Source organism: Mobula hypostoma, chromosome 10 (assembly GCF_963921235.1).
Source record: "Mobula hypostoma chromosome 10, sMobHyp1.1, whole genome shotgun sequence".
NCBI lineage: Eukaryota > Metazoa > Chordata > Chondrichthyes > Myliobatiformes > Myliobatidae > Mobula > Mobula hypostoma.
The window spans coordinates 73,035,081-73,056,917 of record NC_086106.1 but is presented as its reverse complement, the minus strand read 5'-3'; the positions used below and the strand labels follow the sequence as shown (position 1 = coordinate 73,056,917).

At 42.2% G+C, this 21,837-nt stretch overlaps 1 pseudogene; it reads right to left on the bottom strand.

Moving 5' to 3' along the window:
- Window positions 1-2,552: 2,552 nt before the first annotated feature.
- Window positions 2,553-3,617, bottom strand: LOC134352553 (transcription factor Adf-1-like; annotated as a pseudogene).
- Between the last annotated feature and the right edge of the window lie 18,220 nt (window positions 3,618-21,837).

Below are 21,837 nucleotides of genomic sequence, written 5' to 3'. Positions count from 1 at the left end.
AGGAGTATTTCTTTGTGGTTAGACAGAATTGGCAGGAATCTATTTGCATTTCTAATTTTAACACCTTTTTAAAAAAATGCTCTGTAATACAATGTGTTTCTTTGCAGGGTGAGACTAATAAAGTAATATTTGGAATAGTTTTTGCTTAGGGATAGTTACACACATTACACAAAGAATCAAAGGGATAGGCAATTGCTTCCACTCATTGTTATATTGTGGGATTCAGAATCAGAATCAGGTTTAAAATCACCAGCATACATCAGGAACTTTATTGCTCTGCAGTAACAGCACTTTGCAATACATAATAATAAAAACTGTAAATTACAAAAAGTATATATTTTGAAAAAGTTATATTAAATAAGTTGCTCAAAAAGAGAAAAAATAAGTAGTGAGGTAGTGTTCATAGGATCAATGTCCATTCAGAAATTGGTTGGCAGAGGGGAAGAAGCTGTTCCTGAATTGCTGAGTGTGTGCCTTCAGGCTCCTGTACCTCCCCCCTGATGGTAGCAGTGAGAAGAGGGCATGTCCTGGGTGATGGGGGTCATTAGTGATGGATGCTGGTTTCTGAGGCATCGCTCCTTGGGGATGTCCTGGATGCTGGGGAAGCTAGTACCCATGATGCAGCTATCTAACTTCATAAATTTCAATCCCCCTTCCTCCCATACCAGACAGTGATGTAGCCAGTCAGAATGTTGTTCACGGTACATCTGTAGAAATTTACGAGTGTCTTTGGAGACACACCAAATCCCCTTAAATTCCTAATAAAATGTAACTGCTGCCATGCCTAATTTGTAACTGCACCAATATTTTGGTCCCAGAAGGGAACCCCAGAGATGTTGACACCCAGGATCATGAAATTGCTCACCCTTTCCACTTCTGATCCCTCGATGAGATCCGGTGTGTGTTCCCTCGTCTTTCCTTTTCTGAACTTCACAATCAATTCTTTGGTCTTACTGGCATTTGCAAGAGTTTCTTCTACTAGATTTGCACATGTCGAAATATTGGACTCGATATTGCGGCATATTGAAGTGACAACACTTCCTGAGAATGTTTCTGTGTCTTAACTTACCTGCTCATCAAAACGAAAGGGCTGGCACATATAAGGAGCATCACAGCTCCTCACACTAGCTTCCATTCAGCTGATGATGTCACAGTGCCGATAGGGTTTATATCTAGTGCATGGTAATCATGCGGTCTCTTTTTCTCTTGGGTCGCTGTGAACCTGGTACACAGTTGGGGTGTTGGCAGTGCAGAAGGACTGAGAACACACTTCAAATAAGTATTTGCCACTATGTGTATGTTTAGTGTCTTTTTTTGTCCTGCTACTTCTGTTTAGATTATTATCTGTAACCGAGTTTAGCTTGAAGGGTTTATTGAGTATTTACTGTCTGTTTTGTCTTGTAAGTAAAAAGTTAAGCTACCTACTGGTAGTGAGTCTCTTCTGTCCTACACACCAAACCCATGAACCTGATTAGCAACAACAATTGGCAGTGCAAGCAGGGTTCAGTGTTTGAACAGAAGGTAAGTATCTTTAGAAGGAAAAATAAGCAATGTAGGGGGATATGGATGGGAAAGTGACAGGGATATCTTCAAGGAGAGCAGATTTGGATCTATGCTGCTTGAACACAAACTGAACCTGTCCCCACCAGCCAATCTTCCAGGAACAGGAGTCAAAATCCCACATGTAATCATTGGTGATGCTGCGTTCCCCCTACACAACAATCTCATGCGACCCTTTCCAGGTATGTCACAGACATTCAATTCCATGACAATTAATTTTATTTAATTTTAAGTAATACTGCTTGCTTTGTGTGATTATTTATATTTATATATATATTCCCCTAAATGTGGTGATCACAGCTACATTGGCATATAATAATTTCCTATTTATTAATACTCTGAGTTTTATCTTTTACATTTTGCTAAATAGGGATGAATATGACCATGGAAAAGCAGATGTATAACTACCGTCACTCCAGAGCCAGGCGGGTGATTGAGAACACATTTGGCATTTTGGTGGCAAGGTGGAGAATCCTTGGTCGCCCAGTAGAATTTCTGCCTGACAAAGCAGTGAACATTGTCAAAGTTTGTGTCGCTCTGCACAGCCTCCTGGCCTACTCTGATGAAGCCAACACTCCTGTGAGCAGATACATCCCTGCTAATTTTGCAGACTCAGAGGCTGCAGGATCACCTCAGCCAGGTGAGTGGCGAAGAGTGGTGGCAGGGGCACAAATCTTTTGGAACTTGTAGATCCTCATTCCCTTCCAAGGCGCCACTCCACCAGAGCTGCCTTTGGTGTACGGAACGACCTGATTGCCTTCCTTCAATCACCACATGGATTTTTGCCATGGCAGAACAATATAGTGTGTTGTGGCGAACTTAATCAGTAAATTGTAAGGACATAAAATAACTGAACCTATAAATAACATGTCGCTGTTCGAATAAAAAAATAAAGACCTGTTATAAAATCAAGTTGCTATTTATTTGCAGTACTGTGCACAATATTATTCAAGGTGCAAAGTGTTACATTAAAAAAAAGACAAGATAATATATCATGCAATTGTTTGTTGTTTCTGCTGCTGCCTCTCAAATATCATTTTGTAGAGATCAAACATTGCCTGTGGCCTGTGATCCTCCAGCAACTTACGCAGCATATCAACAAGTGTTCGCACAAACCTGGAGACCTCATCATTTTCGTTCAGCAGTCTTTGTTGCAGTCCCACCCTACGTTCATCCAGCTGGGTGAACTGCTGCTGAAACCAGTCATCATGTCCTTTCCTCTTCTTTCTCTGTGCTCTCCTTGGGCTGGGGGTCAGAGGAGATGGCGCGGGGGGCAGAGGAGCTGGGTAGGGGGACGGAGGAGCTGCCTCACTACTTGATGATGATTCTGCAGTTGAAAATGGAATGTCTGGTGGTTGGTTTTCCTCAGCAACTGAGGAGGTAGACAACCCTGACGTTGAGTTATTTCCATCCAGTGATTATGAAAGAAATTGCAAATAGTTTAAGTTAGTCTTTGTAAACATACATACAGGTAATATATGCATTCAGTGTTTGTACACGGATTGGCAGAGCTATGAAAACGAGAAAACGGCATATGCGTACATTGGCAGAATACTGGTTATTATGTTTGTTGAAAAGCAAGCCAGATGTAATTAAAGCCTATTACATATTACATTTCTCTTTCAATGAAGAATTAACTTTGCGCAAATCAATATGCCGTGTTTACAACAAGACAGTACTGCTTGCTTGCTAGCTAGCCTAAACACAACAACAGAAAGGTTTATGATACAAAGAACATGTTATACTTACCTTGTTGTCGTCATAATTTGACTCTGTTTCCCGGTGCGTAATATGTGGTGCCAGCCAGGAAAGAGGCACATAGAACGCCAGTATTTTTTTCCCGCCAGGTTCCCCGCTCCTCTTGGAGAGTTTTTGTACTTGTCCCTGAAGTTTTTCCATTTTTTTGTGCATTCTGTGACGTCCAGACCCATGTTTTCGGAAATTTCTTTCCATGAATTTGATGCCATTTGGCAGTCTTTATAGTCTGGCGATGAAAAGTCGTACAGATGTACATATTTTCGGACTTCCTCAATTAACCTCTCCTCGATTTGGTCCATTTTCCAAACTTACGTTCTTCTTCTCTCCTCTCTCTCAATTCTGAAATAGCAGAGAAGAACACACAACCGGAAATGCGTTGGAGGAAATGCGATGCTGACAAGTGGACCAATCACAGTTGCTGCAATCTGCGTCGCCGCAACGCATAGTTACATTTTGGGAGAGGCGCGTCAGGCTATGGCGTAGGGATCCACGCAGGCACTGCGTAGGGTTCGCGGCTACACAGTACCTACGACATTGATTTGACGCACAAGTATAAATCAGCCTGGACTGTCAAGTACACTCGATTAAGGTCCAGGTTCTGATGTTGCAGGCTGGAGGCACTGACATGTGGATATGGGATGGGTGAATTTGTTTAGCTGGTGATGAAGGGAAAGAATTTATAAAAGAGCCTTGGGGTTTCAAAGTGAGTGCCCTTCCCTCTATACAGCCACATCAGCACACACCAGACTAGTGGCCATGTGGTCCCAAACCCAGTAAGGGGGCTGCCACCCCACAGCCCCTCCAGACTCCATGGAACAGAGTGAGGAAGAGCACCAGTTTGGGCGAGAGGGACCTGGGAAAAATAACACAATGGGTCTCATCAAGACGACTACCATCAGGAAGTTCTCCACTAAGGGGCAAGCAGAGCTGGGAGAAGCCAGCAGAGCCTCTGCCCACATGGTTGCTGAGGATCTGAGATGTGGGGACGGCTGGAGTGAGTCTTCCAACAGGAAGATGGCTGTCCAGGGGCCTGTCATTCCACCACGCGATCAACAGCACCCTGAGAGTGCCAGCCGCTTCCCAGGGTGTGTGGATTGGCTATGGGTCAGAGTGATAGCAGCAGTGAAGGTCAGGTATCCCTCACTCTTCTAATGAGATTAGCAGCTCCAGGAGGAGTGGAGTGCCGTGGAGGAAGAGACCAGAGCTCTTCACCAGTGGGCACTAGGCACAGCAATCTATCATGAGAGAGCCATCCTACCAGTGGATCATAGGTTAACCTCAACCACAGAGGGGTATTTAGTTAAAGCAGCAGCTCACAATGTAAAGGGTGTAGTGCTGCCCTTACTGGTTCCAGTGATAGGGATCACTGTTGACATCACCATCAAATTATTGCAGAGATTAGAATACATAGTGGGAGGTCCCCATAGTAGGGTGTGTAATTTAGATAACTGACCTGGGGGGTGGAGGACCCTTCGTGAACCATTTGGTGTTGCTTGGAGCAGGGGTTCCAAGAGAGCAGGTAAATGGGATTCCCAATCCTACCCTCTATGCCATGTGGAGAGAGCACTGCCAGGGGAAGAGAAGTCAGGAGGTCTTTCTGCAACCTCTCCCCATTAGGGCTCCATCTGCAGGTTTCCTCACATTTTGCTCAGGGTTCCCTGTATCTCTGGAGGCCTTGCTAAAGGCACTGGAGGATCTTCAGTGGCAGCAGGTGTCGGGCAATTGGTGGCACTTTCCTACTCCACCCCTGTAGGGAAGAGGTCATTTGCCCTGCGTTTGAATGGTTCGAATTTGAAAAACGTTGTGTAAGGTCCGTGACACACGAGTTCACTTGAGTGAGTGTGTGAGTGCAACGTCTGTCAAGTGTATGTTAAACTTGTGTCAGAAAGGTGTTTGAATTAATCCTATGCTTCAGTGGAAAAGATGACCGCTTGAAATATTTCACTATTCAGTGAAGTGTATTTGTAGGAGCTCTTTCCTTTTGAGAAGGCTATGGCTTTAAGCGGCTGTGTGAATGTGATAATCACGTTGGACCCCATCTTTTCTTTCCATTTGTTCTTTGGAAATTGTTTTAAAGCTTTCTATTGTAGAAATTAACTGTTTGTTCGACATGTTGGGCAGGATGGGAAGGAAGGAAGGAGCAAGCATGAGTTTATTTTTTTGAACCCTAGGGTGCAGTTCATCTGCTCCGGTTGTATCTACCCTTAGGTGTTTCAGCTTTTTGAGCACTTTCTTTCGTATGATATTAACTACACTCACTTCTCTTCCCTCAGCTTTCAACATCTGGCACACCGCTGGTGTTTTCCACTGTGGCCATCAAACTTTACAACTCCTCCCTTGGAGGGTCAGACACCTCAGCCAATAGGCTGGTCCTGGACTTACATATAATTTACATATTACTATTTAATTATTTATAGTTTTATTACTATTTAATTATTTATGGTGCAACTGTAACAGAAACCAATTTCCCCCAGAATCAATAAAATATGACTATGACTATGACTATGAAGACTGATGCAAAATACTCATTCCATTCATCTACCATCTCCTTGTCCCCCATTATTATTTCCAGGCCTCATTTTCTAGCGGTCCTATATCCACTCTCATCTCTCTTTTATTTTTTACATACTTGAAAAAGCTTTTATTATCCACCTTAATATTGTCTGCTGGCTTGCTTTCATATTTCATCTTTTCCTTCCTAACAATTCTTTTAATTGTGCTGTGTAGGTTTTTAAAAGTTTCCCAATCCTGCCCACAAATTTTTGCTTTGTTTTGTCCTCTCTTTTGCTTTTACATTAGCCCTGGCTTCCCTTGTCAGCCATGGTTGTACTATTTTGCTATTTGAGCATTTCATTGTTTTCAGAATACATCTCCCAGAAACTCATACCATTGCTGCTCTGCTGTCATCCCTGCCAGCACCTCCTTCCAATTTACTTTGATCAATTCCTCTCTTATACCACTGTAATTTCCTTTACTCCACTGAAGTACTGCTGCGTCAGACTTTACTTTCTCCCTATTAAATTTCATGTTGAACTCAATCATAGTACAATCACTGCCTTTTAAGGTTCTTTTACCTTAAGCTCCCTAATCACATCCGGTTCATTACACAACAACCAATACAATATATCTGATCCTCTAGTATGCTTAATGACAAACTGCTCTAAAGAATACAAATCATATCATTCAACAAACTCACTCTCTTGAGATCCATTAACAACCTGATTTTCCCAATTGACCTGCATGTTGAAATCTCCCATGACTATTGTAACATTGCCCTTGTGACACGTCTTTTCTATTTCCTGTTGTAATCCGTGGTCCACATCCCAGCTACTGTTGGGAGGCCTGTATATAACTTTTACCCTTGCAGTTTCTTAACTCACCCCACAAGGATTCAAATGATGGTGATCACTGTGAGGTCCTACAACACATTCCTACAGATGGCATCCGAGTTTGCAAACCACACCAATGCTTTGGATGGTTTGGTCTGTATCAGGGCACGATCACATACCGTTGATAAGGGGTGCCGCTGATACCAATCCCTTTTAATGATGAAGAACAGGACTGTTAGAGGAAGTTTTCCAGCTTCTTGGGTTTTGGCATTCTGTTCTGGGGGAAGCTGGGAGGGAGTAGTCCATCCCAGCCAATCTCGTCCCTTAGTATGGGAATGGCCTTGACTCTCAGTATTCCCCAGTGAGTTAGTGTTTGAAAGACAGGTGCTTCATTACTTATAATTTGTCTAATCCCAAGGTCCTGACTAGGAGAATAATCCCTCTATCAACAGGGAAGGGGAAGAAGTGTTGATGCAGGTAGTATGATGAGCACAGGTTCAACCAGTCAGTGGGACACAGCAAGTTTGTACAGGAACCGTTTCCTTGGATGACTATGTTGACCCTGAATGGTGCCATGAAGGTGGGCACTCCATGGACACTAAATTCCCTGGTACTGGACAGGATATGGGGCGCCCAGGCTTACCACAGCCTGCTATCCTGAGTACATGGTGCCATACATACACCACCTGAAAAGCATGAACAAGCACCATGCCCATGAGGGTTGGCGCATATCACAGAGGCAGTAAGGATCCGGATGATAGTCTGTCCCCTGTATGGTACAGCCAGGATGTGCCAGGAACTGATACACATAGCCTCTGTGATGGAGGCACCGTTCAATGAGATGGCCACAGTGCTCAAGCAAGCAGAGGATGCACTGACCCGAGTCCCAGCTGAAATGATGGCCTTGCAAAATTGGATTGACTTGGAATACATGATTGTGGGGAAAGATGGCATCTGTACTGTGATTAGTCAGGAGTGCTGCACCTACATCCCTGATGAGTCTGGGAACATTATTCACCTGGCTAGTCATGTGCGCTGGTCAGTAAATAAGATCAGAACATTAGGGGCCAGCTCCATAACGCTATAATCTGGGGGGAAGATTGTGTCTTTTGATTCATTGGGAGGCTGGAGGACTACTGTAATGCACTGGGTAATAATCAGAGCGGTTTATAACTCTGGATATTATTGTGTAATGTTTTCTGTATAATATTTGGGTGTGGGCACGTGGCCAAGTGGTTAAGGCATTGGACTAGCGACCTGAAGGTTGTGAGTTCGAGCCCCAGCCAAGGCAACGTGGTGTGTCCTTGAGCAAGGCACTTAATCACACATTGCTCTGTGACGACACTGGTGCCAAGCTGTATGGGTCCTAATGCCCTTCCCTTGGACAACATCAGTGTCGTGGAGAGGGGAGACTTGCAGCATGGGCAACTGCTGGTCTTCCATACAACCTTGCTCAGGCCTGCGCCCTGGAGAATGAAGACTTTCCATCTCAGATCCATGGTCTCACAAGACTAACGGATGCCTCTTTTTTTATTTGGGTTGTCCACGGGGCTTACTCTAGCTGTGGGCTGAACGTTACGATGCTGTAGCTTTCGAGGGTTGGGATGTTGCAGTAAGTGTTTCAAAATTACCTGCTCATTGAAAGTCACCCCCCATGAGGCAAGAACTGGCCCATGTATGGACCATTACAACCACTCCCACTAGCTTCCGTTCAGCTGATGACATCATGACATTGGTAGAGTGGGTTTAAATCAAGCATGCTGTAACCATATGGTCTCTTTTCCTCTCATTCACTGTGGACCAGGTAGACAAGAGTTCCACAGAATTGGTTGACAGTGGAGGTGTACTGCAGAGCAGAGAGCCTGGGCACAGACTTCAAATAAGTATTTGCCATTGTGTGTATGCTTCGTGGCTGTTTTGTCCTGCTACTTTGGGTACTAAGTTTAGATAAGGTTCTGTGATCATGTATAGCATGAAGGGTTTATTGGATGTTTAATGTCTACCTTCTCTCGTAAATAAATATTTAACCTACTTACTGGTAGTGAGTCTCTTCTGTCCCAATTCACCGAAGGCCCCTCAAACCTGATTTCCCACAACAGTTGCCAAAGGTGAGACTTTTCCTCTAATGTATGAAGTGTATTCTTGAAGTAAATCAAGGAAAGCATGTCCAATTATAGACATATTTTATGGCAATGTGATTGAAGTAAAAGGCTTTGTCAATCCTGCCAATAGGTCCAGTTATGTGACTGTGCACTCCTGCTATTATTCCTGATAAAACTCAGAAATGAACTCCATTCACACCATTCTGTTGTAGTTGTGTTCTTGTTCTAATGAGAGATTTCATCTCTGAAAGATCTCTTCAGTGTTGGTTTAGTTTTTGGTATCCCCATACTCAATTAGTACTGACTTTGTGCACTATGTCTATGATTTAGACATTAATTATATATCCATATACACTAAATGCTGGAAGAACTCAACAATTTCCTTTCCATTTCTGATAAAGGGTCTTCTCCCAAACATTGCCTGCTTATTCCCCTCCATATTGCTGAGTTCCTGCATCATTTTGTGTGTATTACTCAAGATCTGCAGAATCTCTTGTTAGATCCAATTATTCCACACCACAAACTATTGGGAGCAATCTTTAGTAAAATTGCTAATGAGTCCAGAGTAAAGCTAATGAGCAAAAGTAACTTCAGTCATTTTTTTTATCATTGGAAGGTACTCATTCCCTATCCACCATTAAAAGTAGCATTTATAAGGAGCTCATGAACCACATCTATCCACTCTATATTACTGCTTCCAAAATCAGTTAAGCAGGTACAGTTGCCCCCTTCTCGTCCTCTTCTACGTATTGCCAATGGCAAGGGTCAATATTCAGCTGTGCACTAGTAGCATCAAATTCTGCTCCTTGATGTCCCAATATTTCTTTGTCTGCTTTAAGTTACATTCAGTTTTTCATGAGCAATAATGCTCCTTAGGCAAATATTTTCTGTTGCCTACAGCACAGATTCCGTATCATTATCACTAATTTTAATTTCCTTCTCAAGCCATTGGGTAATTCTGACAACTCCCCACTCGGTATCCTATGTTTGACCTGGAGATAATATTGCCCAGAACATTCTTGAGAATTCAAGAACCAAGTGTAAATCTTGTGGTTACAGCTATTTCATTAGGTGTCAGAGAAATGACAGTAACCAACTCACTCTGCTGCAAGAAAGAATCAAAGGAAGAAGACAAAGAAAAACAAAGAAAGAAGTTGTGATCATCTTATACTGAAAATCAGTCGGATAAGACAACTCCATTGATAAGAGCAGCCTATGAGGCAGTTTGATTTATGGCGTGATGCAAGCTGCAGACAAAGGAAGTACAAAAAATACAGAACCAGCTATGGTACAAGTTACTGAAAATCTACTGAACACTTACAGACAAACAGGAGATTAAACAAACATATAAGACAACATAAAGGAAGCTAAACTGAAAGAAAAATGACAATTTAGACCTGAATCCAACACTTACTAACTCCAACGGAAGGACCTTAGTCCCATGTTCAGGATAAGTACAATAAATTACATGAATCACAAATAAAAGTACTCACTTAGGAAGAAAATTAGTGATAATTTATCTGCAGGCATCAGAGGTCTGACAATTGTAACTTTTAAGTTCAAGTTAATTCCTTTCTTAGAAGTAAAGCACTACAACAGGTCATAATTATAAGGCAGAAGAAGAACAGAGAATCTAATAGGTATGTGGCAAGAGGGAGGGGGAATCTGAGGGAAATAGGAGCTCTCAGAGACACGGGTTGAGAGAAGGCTTCTCAAAGACATGCTCTCAGTAAAAGCGAAAGTGTAGGTATGGAAGAGGATCTCAAAGACATGGGGTAAGGAAAAGGTGAAATCTCGAGGACAAAGTGAGGAAGAATGGGAATCTACAGAAATATGTGCGATTGAAATACAGAGACAGCAGTGTGAGAAGAAGACATGGAGAAATTCACATGAAGGGTCTCAACCTGGGATGGATAATCAATGTCCAGGCCCGGGGGGTATTATTTTGCCAAGTTCAGCTTTCTAAACATAGCCGCTGGCACTTCTAGAGCTCAATGAGTTGTTTTTGAGTAAGTTAAATTTCTAATCCATATTCTTTGTTCAGCTTCTTGTCATAAATGGATGCCAGTCTTCAGTTCCTAATGTAAATTGAAAGCAATAATCAGTCTGTACTTAAAAGGACAGCTTAGCAAACAAACAGCAATCTCATTAGAACATAAATACTGAGACCAAGTCCACAAGGCTGACTTCCAAAGAGGTGCAGTATGAGACAATGTGGTTGTGTTAATTGGGCTTCCATCAAAACAGCTAACACTGGCTAAGTTATGTAATTCAAGGAAACTTGTTGTCCAGATTGATACTATCACTTAGCACATCAAAAATATCTATTAATAACTAGAAGATTTGTGTTCTCAGGGAGTCAGTGTTCACAGTATTAATTGTGGGGATCTGGAAACTCTGTCCCCAGAAGTATTTAGACCATCTGTGTGAAGAGGTAATGTATCTGAAAAAAAATATCATACGTATGTGGAGTCACCCCCGTAGCAGGTAAACAATATACATGTAAGAGAACAATCAAGGTTGTTAGGAATGGTCCCAAAATATCAAGAAGAACGACAGAAAGAAAAGATGAAATAGAATCCATTGCTCTGCTTTTGATTTCTGCAATGAATAATTCATTCATCTGCAATTTGCTTGTATGTTGGTATGCTGAAGAAGTTGTACAGGCAACATAATGATCTTTCAAGAATCACTAGATTCTGGAATGGTTCCAGAGCACTGAAAATTACAAATGTCACTTCACTCTTTAAGAAGGGAAAGAGGCAGAAGAAAGGAAATTATAGATTAGTTAACCTGACTTTAAGGGTTGGAAACATTTTGAAGTCCATTATTAAGGATGAGGTTGCAGGGTGCTTGGAGGCACCGTAAAATTGGCCAAAGTCAGCGAGGTTTCCTTAATGGGAAATCTTGCCTGACATATCTGTTGGAATTAATTGAGGAAATAACAACAGGATAGACAAAGGAGAATCAGTGAATGTTGTTTTACTTGGATTTTAAGTAGGCCTTTGACAAGGTGCTGTACATGAGGCTGCTTAACAAGATAAGAGCCCATGGTATTACATGAAAGGTACTAGCATGGATAGAGAACTGACTGACTGGCAGGAAGCAAATGGTGGGAATAAAGTGGTCCTTCTTCCATTTGGCTGCCTGTGACTAGTGGTGTTCTGCAGGGGTCAGCGTTGGGACCACTTCTTTTCACATTCTATGTCAATGATTTGGATGATGGAATTGATGAATTTGTGGCCATTTGCAGACAATATGAAGATAGGTGGAGGAGAAACAAGATTGTGAACTAGTATTTGGCTAGGTAGCTACAGTAAGAGCTTTTTAGTAAGGATACCCATAGCAATCCATATTGGATACAGCTTAGGATCTTCAATTGAGCTTAGCACTTCACAGCCAGCAAACTCAATACCATCACAAACTCAAAATTTTTAATTGTCCATTTCTCTCTACAAATACTGCCTGACCCCTGAGCTCCTTAATCCCTTTGTTTTTAATTGCTTGCATGTGAAGAAATATTGCATCCTGAGTTAGTTTGCTTTTATGAGTACTTTGTCATCCTTAGGTCCCTGCTTTGAATAATTGTACTGTGTATATGTGTTTTTGTCGTCTCTCTTTTCAGTGCACTAAATGGCTGACAGTAATGAAAGATCTGCATCTTATAATGAAGGGAGCCCCATTAACGTTTTGCCAAGAAAATGGGGATGCCCAACAAAGGAATTTGTTTTGAGCCAAAATTATAATCTAAGGGAGACGATTTATTGGTTCAATAGTTGAGTTCTAATCTAAAGGTTTACATATACAGTAGATTCAATTAGGTTCTAATTATTTTTATTTTTATGCTATCCTGTAATAAGTATTTAATAAGACAAGAAGGAACAGCACATTAAGGAAATAATACACTTCCAATTTCTCTGAACAACTTATTTGTCTTCATCATGGACATTGTCACACTATCATAAACCTCCCGTTTGTTTAGCTCTCAGCTATCCTGCTGATGGCATTAAGTAAGCAGTTGTATAGAGAAGCAGCCCATATTCTTGGGATGTTAAACGTGTACATTGTAGAATCTACTATCTGTCAGCTCAGCCCCTGGTGCTGGATGAATTATATCCTGCTGCCAGGTGGTACAAAGGTAATTCTGCTACCATATGTTATGCCATTGAACTCATGCTGTGGCAGTATGTGCTGCAGATTTTAAAATACTGTAATCTATATGACACTATTTTTAACAGTATAACCTCACAATTTCAATTTCTGCTGTTTTATTAACCCAAGCAAACCCCGTAACTTAACATTTAGAGATGGATACTTGACACCCATTTTTGTACTGAAATTTGAGTTCTTATTTTCTTTTGTCTAATCATTATATTTGTTATATAGTGATATTTAATGTTATATAAATGTTATATTCAGAAACAAAGATTCTGAACTTAAAGAGGGGTAACTTTGAAGGTATGAGACGTGAATTAGCTAAGATATACTGGCAAATGACACTTAAAGGATTGACGGTGGATATGCAATAGCAAGCATTTAAAGGTTGCATGGATGAACTACAACAATTGTTCATCCCAGTTTGGCAAAAGAATAAATCAAGGAAGGTAGTGCACCCGTGGCTGACAAGAGAAATTAGGGATAGTATCAATTCCAAAGAAGAAGCATACAAATTAGCCAGAAAAAGTGGCTCACCTGAGGACTGGGAGAAATTCAGAGTTCAGCAGAGGAGGACAAAGGGTTTAATTAGGAAGGGGAAAAAAGATTATGAGAGAAAACTGGCAGGGAACATAAAAACGGACTGTAAAAGCTTTTATAGATATGTAAAAAGGAAAAGACTGGTAAAGACAAATGTAGGTCCCCTGCAGACAGAAACAGGTGAATTGATTATGGGGAGCAAGGACATGGCAGACCAATTGAATAATTACTTTGGTTCTGTCTTCACTAAGGAGGACATAAATAATCTTCCAGAAATAGTAGGGGACAGAGGGTCCAGTGAGATGGAGGAACTGAGCGAAATACATGTTAGTAGGGAAGTGGTGTTAGGTAAATTGAAGGGATTGAAGGCAGATAAATCCCCAGGGCCAGATGGTCTGCATCCTAGAGTGCTTAAGGAAGTAGCCCAAGAAATAGTGGATACATTAGTGATAATTTTTCAAAACTCGTTAGATTCTGGACTAGTTCCTGAGGATTGGAGGGTGGCTAATATAACTCCAGTTTTTAAAAAAGGAGGGAGAGAGAAGCCGGGGAATTATAGACCGGTTAGCCTAACGTCGGTGGTGGGGAAACTGCTGGAGTCAGTTATCAAGGATGTGATAACAGCACATTTGGAAAGCGGTGAAATGATCGGACAAAGTCAGCATGGATTTGTGAAAGGAAAATCATGCCTGACGAATCTCATAGAATTTTTTGAGGATGTAACTAGTAGAGTGGATAGGGGAGAACCAGTGGATGTGGTATATTTGGATTTTCAAAAGGCTTTTGACAAGGTCCCACACAGGAGATTAGTGTGCAAACTTAAAGCACACGGTATTGGGGGTAAGGTATTGGTGTGGGTGGGTAGCAGACAGGAAGCAAAGAGTGGGAATAAACGGGATCTTTTCAGAATGGCAGGCGGTGACTAGTGGGGTACCGCAAGGCTCAGTGCTGGGACCCCAGTTGTTTACAATATATATTAATGACTTGGATGAGGGAATTAAATGCAGCATCTCCAAGTTTGCGGATGACACGAAGCTGGGTGGCAGTGTTAGCTGTGAGGAGGATGCTAAGAGGATGCAGGGTGACTTGGATGGGTTGGGTGAGTGGACAAATTCATGGCAGATGCAATTTAATGTGGATAAATGTGAAGTTATCCACTTGGGTGGCAAAAATAGGAAAACAGATTATTATCTGAATGGTGGCCGATTAGGAAAAGGGGAGGTGCAACGAGACCTGGGTGTCATTATACACCAGTCATTGAAAGTGGGCATGCAGGTACAGCAGGCGGTGAAAAAGGCGAATGGTATGCTGGCATTTATAGCGAGAGGATTCGAGTACAGGAGCAGGGAGGTACTACTGCAGTTGTACAAGGCCTTGGTGAGACCACACCTGGAGTATTGTGTGCAGTTTTGGTCCCCTAATCTGAGGAAAGACATCCTTGCCTTAGAGGGAGTACAAAGAAGGTTCACCAGATTGATTCCTGGGATGGCAGGACTTTCATATGAAGAAAGACTGGATGAACTGGGCTTGTACTCTTTGAAATTTAGAAGATTGAGGGGGGATCTGATTGAAACGTATAAAATCCTAAAGGGATTGGACAGGCTAGATGCAGGAAGATTGTTCCCGATGTTGGGGAAGTCCAGAACGAGGGGCCACAGTTTGAGGATAGAGGGGAAGCCTTTTAGGACCGAGATTAGGAAAAACTTCTTCACACAGAGAGTGGTGAATCTGTGGAATCTCTGCCACAGGAAACAGTTGAGGCCAGTTCATTGGCTGTGTTTAAGAGGGAGTTAGATATGGCCCTTGTGGCTACGGGGGTCAGGGGGTATGGAGGGAAGGCTGGTGCAGGGTTCTGAGTTGGATGATCAGCCATGATCATAATAAATGGCGGTGCAGGCTCGAAGGGCCGAATGGCCTACTCCTGCACCTATTTTCTATGTTTCTATGTTTCTATAAAGCGTGACATATATAAAGCCAATGTATCTCAAACACTTAAAAAATGCCACCCGTACATTTTTTTTGTTCCTAGATAGTTTGTTTTCCTTTTAATCCTATTTGAGAATGTCTACTTTTTGAGATGAATTGTGAAACGGTAGGTATGTCTAATTTCATTGACCAAGGTATGCTTAGAATCTTGCAATTTAACTATTCTCAGATGCACATTTGTGAAGTTTCTTATAGAACTTATTGTGCACCCATCGTCATCCTGTGTGATAGAATCTATTAAAAATATGTGATTATTTCAAGGAATTGCTATATGAAGATGCATCTGAAAAACATCCGTGATAACTTTACAGCGCTATACTCCAGGGGAAAGTTGTCAATTCATTGAAAGAAATTATATCTTTATTATGATAAATGGAATGTCATAGCCAGTGCTGACAAATCTTCACAAGTACCCCCATTTGTGAAACTGATTATAATTCACTCATTATAGTGTGGCCAAAGAGTACTTAGGGCATTCCTACATGTGGAGATAATCATGGTATCACATGCTGGGTGATGATCCAACCTGCTTATAAGTTAAACACACAAATCTCATTGACGACTTTCAGGTTGATTTATCTCTGATCTATCTTTCTTTTTTTATAGATGATTCCTTTTACATGTGTTTTGGTAAATAAGCTAAAAGAGATTTACTTCCAGAAGATAAAACCTTAAGTCATGGATTTGTCAAATGTCTTACATTGACAATGGTTAAAACCAAGAGCTGAAACAATTACTTTCATTTTGGATCCCCATGAAAAAATGAAATATTTGAGTTCATAACTGTCACCAGTACACACTCCCAGTCATGGACCTGAACATAAAATAACATCAATTACCATCTTAAAGGAAAAGCAGTAAAGGCAGATAAACCGTTATTAAATTCCTTAATTACTGTATAAATTAAATTTAAATTTTCAATGTTAAATTTTCTCTCATTCACAGATCTTTCATACGTTGGATAAGCTCATGATGGATCAATATCTATGGATAAACATGTGATAATGGTATTGGCAACAATGTTTCAGCATCAGGTTTATTATCATTATTGCATGTCATAAAATTTGTTGTATTGTGGCAGCATATAACACAATACTGTACGTAAAATACTCTATATAGTACAATAAGAAATAAATAAGTATACAGGTGTCCCCTGCTTTTCGAATATTCGCTTTACGAAACCTCACTGTTATGAAAGACCTACATTAGTTACCTGTTTTCGCTAACAGAAGGTGTTTTCGCTGTTACGAAAAAAGGCAGCGCATGAAAAAAAAGCAGTGCGCGCCCCGAGCAGCTGCTCTCCCCCGGATTCGGAACTGCATTCTCGCCGGCATTTCTTAAACAAGTGCCTGTGAGCAGCTGTTAGCAAGATGAGTTCTAAGGTATCGGAAAAGCCTGAAAGAGCTCATAAGGGTGTTACACTTAGCATAAAACTAGACATAATTAAGCGTTTCGATCAGGGTGAACGAAGTAAGGACAAAGTGAGTTTGACTTGTGGAAGTTGATGAAGATGATGTTGAAGAGGTTTTGGTATCCCATGACCAAGAACTGATAGATGAAGAGCTGATGCAATTCGAAGAGGAACGGATGACAATCGAAACCAAATGCAGTAGCGAACGGACTGAAAGTGAAGTTGTCCAGGAACTGAACGTGAAGCAACTGCTTGAGATATTCGCTGCAATGATAAAGTACAACTTTAATTTTGAAAGGGTACATCAGTTTACGGCATATTTGCAGGATGGTTTGAGTGCTTACAAAGAACTGCATGATCTAAAAATGCACGAGCCTAAGCAGTCAAGCAAGCCTTCCACATCAGCCACAGCAGACGACGAACCTCGACCTTCGACATCGAGGCAGGCAGACATAGAAGATGACCTACCTGCCCTGAAGGAAACAGACGACACCTCAGTGTCCCACCACCCCAACCTCCGGGCCGCGGACAGATACTGATCCGCGAAGAATGCAGCGGTAGTCGGGAGGCACTCAGCACATCTTTAAGAAAAAAAGCCGAAGTAAGTAAGCTAATTAATTAGGTAAACACGAGGAATTCTGCAGATGCTGGAAATTGAAGCAACACACATCAAAGTTGCTGGAGAATGCAGCAGGCCAGGCAGCATCTCTAGGAAGAGGTACAGTCGACGTTTCGGGCCGAGACCCTTCATCAGGACGAACTGAAGGAACAGCAAATAGCTCATCCTTTAGTTAGTCCTGACGAAGGGTCTTGGCCCGAAACGTCGACTGTACCTCTTCCTAGAGATGCTGCCTGGCCTGCGGCGTTCTCCAGCAACTTTGATGTGTGTTAATTAATTAGGTGCCGCCCAGCACGTAAATGTCGGCTCAGATCAGAGGCGATTGCTGATTGCGTTGCCTCTGATCTGGGCCGACATTTACGTGCCGGGTGGCACCTAATTAATTAGCTTGTTTATTTTGGCTTTTTTCTTAAAGATGTGCTGGGAGCGTCCCGGCCACTGCTGCACCCCTGCATGCTTCGCGGATTGGTATCGGTCGGTGACCTGGAGGGTGGGGACCACTGCACCACCCCAACCTCCGATGACTCAGCCTAACACACCATCATCAATGTGCTTGATGTCTTCCTGATTCCCATAAATGATACTACACTGTACATACATTATTTCTACTTTATATCGGCTGTGTATTTTTAGGTGTTATTTGGTATGATTTGGCAGCTTCATAGCTTAAAGGTTACTGGAGAGAGTGTTTTTGTCAACAGCGCTCGCGTGAGATTTTCTGCTGAGAGCGCTTGCGCCGTGTTTCTGCCGAGAGAGTTTGCGTGAGATTTTCGCTACGGAGAACAGTGTGGCAATGATTGTGGAAAAGTATTTCTACTTTATATAGGCTGCGTATCCATCATATCATTCCTGCTTTTACTACATGTTACTGTTATTTTAGGTTTTATGTGTTATTTGGCATGATTTGGTAGGTTATTTTTGGGTCTGCGAACGCTCACAAATTTTTCCCATATAAATTAATGGTAATTGCATCTTCACTTTACGACATTCCAGCTTACGAACTATTTCATAGGAACGCTCTACCTTCGGATGGTGGGGGAAACCTGTATATAATAAAAATAAAAATAATGCAAAAAGAGAGTAAAATAATTGAGGCAACACACACAAAAAGTGCTGGTGAACACAGCAGGCCAGGCACCATCCATAGGAAGAGGTACAGTCGATGTTTCAGGCTGGAACCCTTCGTCAGGACTAACTGAAAGAAGATATAGTAAGAGATCACAGCTACCTGGACTATTCCTCTTCCCACCCTGTTTCTTGCAAAAATGCCATCCCCTTCTTGCAATTCCTCCGTCTCCGCTGCATCTGCTCTCAGGATGAGGCTTTTCATTCCGGGACGAAGGAGATGTCTTCCTTTTTTAAAGAAAGAGGCATCCCTTCCTCCACTATCAACTCTGCTCTCAAACACATCTCTCCCATTTCACGCACATCTGCTCTCACTCCATCCTCCCGCCACCCTACTAGGAATAGGGTCCCCCTTGTCCTAACCTACCATCCCACCCACCTCCGGGTCCAACGTATAATTCTCCGTAACTTCCGCCACCTCCAACGGGATCCCACCACTAAGCACATCTTTCCCTCCCCCTTTTTCTGCTTTCAGCAAGGATCGCTCACTACACGACTCCCTTGTCCATTCGCTCCCCCTCCCATCCCTCCCCACCGATCTCCCTCCTGGCACTTATCCTTGTAAGCGGAACAAGTGCTACATAAGCCCTTACACTTCCTCCCTTACCACCATTCAGGGCCCCAGACAGTCCTTCCAGGTGAGGCGACACTTCACTTGTTGAGTCGGCTGCGGTGATACATCGCGCCCGGTGCTCCCGGTGTGGCCTTCTATATATTGACGACACCCGACGCAGGCAGGGAGACCGTTTCGCTGAACACCTACGCTCTGTCCGCCAGAGAAAACAAGATCTCCTAGTGGCCACGCATTTTAATTCCACGTCCCATTCCCATTCTGATATGTCTATCCATGGCCTCCTCTACTGTAAAGATGAAACCACACTCAGGTTGGAGGAACAACACCTTATATTCTGTCTGGGTAGCCTCCAACCTGATGGCATGAATATTGACTTCTCTAACTTCTGTTAATGCCCCACCTCCCCTTCACACCCCATCCCTTATTTATTTATTTAATATATTTTTTTAAATATATTTTTTATTTTTTCCCCTTTTTTCTGTCTCTTTTTTTTTGTCCCTCTGTCCCTCTCACTATAACTCCTTGCCTGCTCTCCACCCTCCGGTCTCGCCTCCCCCTTTCTCTTTCTCCCTAGGCCTCCCGTCCCATGATCCTTTCCCTTCTCCAGCCTGGTATCCCTTTTGCCAATCAATTTTCCAGCTCTTGGCTCCATCCCTCCCCCTCCTGTCTTCTCCTATCATTTCAGATCTACCCCCCCCCCACTTTCAAATCTCTTACTATCTCTGTTTTCAGTTAATCCTGATGAAGGGTCCCAGCCTGAAACGTCGACTGTACCTCTTCCTACAGATGCTGCCTGGCCTGCTGCATTCACTAGCATTTTTTGTGTGTGTTGCTTGAATTTCCAGCATCTGCAGATTTCTTCATGTCTGCGTTTTTAAAATAATTGAGGTATTGTTCAGAGAATCATAGACCATTCAGAAATCTGATGGTGGAGAGGAAGATGGTGCTAAAATGTTGGGTTTGTGTCTTCAGGTTCCTGTACCTCCACCTTGGTGGTAGCAATGAGAAGAGGACAAGTCCTGCGTGCTGGGGGTCACCTTTGATAGATACAATATACGTACACTGGAATTGATTTACTTTATTTATTTATTTTCTTCGATACTATGTATTGCATTGAACTGCTGCTGCTAAATTAACAAATTTCACGGCACAAGCCAGTGATAATAAACCTGATTCTGATTCTGCCACCTTTTTTTGGGGCATTGCCTTTTGAATACATCTTTTATTGCTAGGGAGGCTAGTGCCAGTAATGGAACTGCCTCAGTTCACAATCCTCTGCAGCTATTTTCCATCCGGTGGAATGGCCCTTCCATACTAGATGGTGATGCAACCTGTCAGAACACTCTCCACGGTACATCTATAGAAATATGCTGGAGTCTTTGATGACTTGCCAAATCTCTTCAAACATCAAATGGAAATATAACCACTGGCATGCCTTGCTTATAACTGCATGAATACTTTGAGACTAGGATAGATCTTCAGACATGTTGACACCCAAGAACTTGAAACCGCTCATCATTTCCACTGCTAACCCCCTCGACTTCCCCTTCTGGGAGTTCTCAATCAATCCTCTTGGTCTTCCTGATGTTGAGTGCAAGGTTGTTGTCACCCAGCTGTACTCACTCCCGTGTGCCTCTTCATCATTATCTGAGATTCTACCTTGTCTTTTATGAGATTTGGGAGCTTGCGTCGCCGATCCATATTGTCATTATGGGTGACCCTGGGGAAAGGTATTGCAATGTACATATGGGTGTTTAACCCTGAAACAACTTTCCATGGTCAAAGTAAATAACTGTGCTTTTTGCAGTACATCAAGATGGCTACATGTGGTACATTTGATTGCTTTGAAAGCACAATGAAGTCGAAAGCTGGAAGTGTAGGAAATACATTTTCATTGCAAATAGGATTCTAGAAGGGAAGAAATCCATTTAGCTCTCACTTGTGTGTGCTAAGGCAAATGAGTTAATGCAGAATTTGCCTGCTCCAGCCAAATCAGGAATCAGCACAATGAAAAAGATGAATAATGAATAAACAGCATGAGTGCCCACCTGAAGCATATTTTGTCAATAAAGTTCAAGGATCAACTGGCATCCAGATAAAACTAACTGTAGAGTCAGATCTGAGGTGTAGATACAAGTTTGGTACACATGTATGGAGAAGTTTTATAGTATTGTATTGTTTGTAGAATCCATGATCTTTCAAATTTAAAGAAAGCTGCTCAATGAGAAACAACTGAATTTCAGGCACTCATTTTATTTTGCCCAGGCAATAGAAACAATGCTCTCATATACACAAAGTTATCAACACCATCGAACAGAACACGCCTTCTTCCTGCACGACTCTGTTCTACACCTTGCCACCGCCACATAATTTGGTCTGTCCTTTTGTCTATGTTCTCACTCTCCCATTCATACATTAATCAGATAACTTTGTCACCCTTAGTGTCATCCTGGTTTAACCCCATCAGAGACATCCCTCTGTCTCATCCTCTTTGCAGATGTACAAGCCTCCTTTTATCTCCTTCTAATTTTAACAAAGCATTTCTGTCCTGAAGTATTCACTCTGATTCTCGTTCCATAGTTGCCACCTGACCTGCTGAGTATTTCCAGCATCTGTAGTTTCTTTTTGATTTATTACAAAGAAACACCATGTTACTGAGCTGGAGTACTGTGGCATCT